Here is a 2,493-nt window from a genome sequence, read left to right on the forward strand (position 1 = left end):
GTAAAAAGGAAAATCAATAAGAATTAAGGAAAAAGGAGAAACAATAAGAAATAGGACAACTAAATTTTTCAAAGAATTCCCATTGACCTGTTGCCCTAATAAAGAACCAATTATCATTAAAAATGTATCTGCTATCTTGCACGTTATGGGAAAATCAATACTACTTTTCCTCTAGAAACTAAACCACTAGTACCCTTACTTGACAATTGGCACTAAAGCAATCAGTGGCACTGAGTAATAAGAAGGTTGTTAAAAACAAATTAGCTGCAGAATCAACCTGGAAATCTCTACTGGGACAAGAGATAAAGAGGCTGGGATCCAATGGACTTGCTTTAGGGGTTGTTTCACCACAGTTTAGACTGAGTGGGTGTTACCATAGTCCCCTCCTTTCCCCAAGCACGCTGCAGTTTGTTAGCATTCATGTAATCTTGCAGTTGACTGATCTGTAGAGCTAAGATGGCAAAACACCATTCATTTCTTTACTGAAGGGTTAGTGATCTTCTGATTAGGTCCCTCCTAGGATTGATGGGATTAATAGCTCAGCAGGCACACGGAAGGAGGCAGGATGATGCACCCAGGAATAAGAATGAAGGAATGGTCTTAGAAAGGTTTAACTGTTATGGAAATACAGCTTTAAGCCATTTTAGATGGCTCATGTGTGAGTCTAGTGGCTCAATGCTTTGCTTAGGTGAACTGGATCAACACCTTCAGCAGATACCCATGCCACTGACTGTTCATGGATATACTGCAGGAAAATTTGCCTGAAGCACAGGTGCAAGTCAAATAATTAAATTAACGTTGGATTTTGTCCATAAAGAGAAATTCATGAGTTCAGTGGCTCTCTGGTGCCTGAGCCTACACTCAGAACATATTGAGAGGTCAGCCTTACTTCCCAGCAAATTCCACTTACCAATGAAGTGCTAAACAAACAAACCAACAAACAAACATCTGCTGGTTTTATGAGAGAAGTTAGAGAGCAGTTACCCAGAAATTAGCCAAGTCATTCTGAATGAAGGAGAAGCTGGATCAAACAACAAATAGAACAAACAGAAGTTAGAAGGCACTGGTGTATTAGTAACCAAGATTAATTAGAAGACAACTATGTTCATGTACCATGTTATGCAAGTCACTCAGAAGGGTTATTTGAGTAACAGAAGTAAACCTGGGTCCCTCAGAAATCAATAGCCTCACCACTCCTGTCACTTCAGAAAGGCCATGCAGACTCAATACTGACACTGATGGTCGTGACTTCATGAGGTTTCTGCATTATGGAGCTATTAAACCTTAAATTTGAAAATACACTTTGTTTTTTTCTGTTACCTACCCATTCATTTATGTTTTTAGATTTGGGACTGGTCTAGGTTAAGTAAAATTAGCCCAAATCCTCTTACAGGGAGAAACACCAACTTAAGGTCCATTTTGGGGTCTGCCTAATTTTTTTTTCCTTTCTGCTCTCTTTGAAGTTTTCTGCCCTATAAAGGCTTATTATGAGAAATGGGTTAAAGTAAAATAACACATAAATATACACATAATTATACACCACACATACACACTCCCACTGTTTAGAAATAAATCCTGCTGACTTGCAATGATAGCTGTCCTGAGCAATTTCAGTTGCTAACCATTCCAGATTTAATAAGATGTATTTGCAAGAGAGTAACCTGAATTTAAAATACTAAGCAAAGTAACAGTAAAAACATTCCTCTCACGTTACATATATAGCTTGCCAAGTAGCTCTCTGAGGTGATAGAAAATGATCCTATACAAGATACTCAGGAAATCACCCTTTTTCTCTGGATCTAGTTTTATTTTTTCCATGGGCATAAGCACTAAGCTCTGAGCTGGTAGGAGGAAAGTGGGCAGAATTATCAGCGGTCTTTCGTGTATATGTATATATATATATATGTATATATACACACACACACACACACATATATGTATATATATACACAGATATATATATACACATTTATATATATATATATAAATATATATATATATATATATATATATATATATATATATATATATATATATATATATATATATATATATATATATATATATATATATATATATATATATATATATATATATATATATATATATATATATATATATATATATTCCTTGCTGGGTCAGGAACTGGCTGGAGGGCCGGGCCCAGAGAGTGCTGGTGAATGGGGCTGCATCCAGCTGGCTGCCGGTCACCAGTGGTGTTCCCCAGGGATCAGTGCTGGGACCAGTCCTGTTTAACATCTTTATTGATGATTTAGATGAAGGGATTGAGTCCATCATCAGCACATTTGCAGATGACACCAAGTTGGGAGGGAGTGTCGACCTGCCGGAAGGCAGGAGGGCTCTGCAGAGGGATCTGGATAGACTGGAGAGATGGGCTGACTCCAATGGGATGAAGTTCAACAAGGCCAAGTGCCGGGTCCTGCACTTTGGCCACAACAACCCCCTGCAGCGCTACAGGCTGGGCACAGAGTG

This window comes from Empidonax traillii, unplaced genomic scaffold (assembly GCF_003031625.1).
Source record: "Empidonax traillii isolate 1590-97213 ecotype Southwest subspecies unplaced genomic scaffold, ASM303162v1 scaffold1333:size133863, whole genome shotgun sequence".
NCBI lineage: Eukaryota > Metazoa > Chordata > Aves > Passeriformes > Tyrannidae > Empidonax > Empidonax traillii.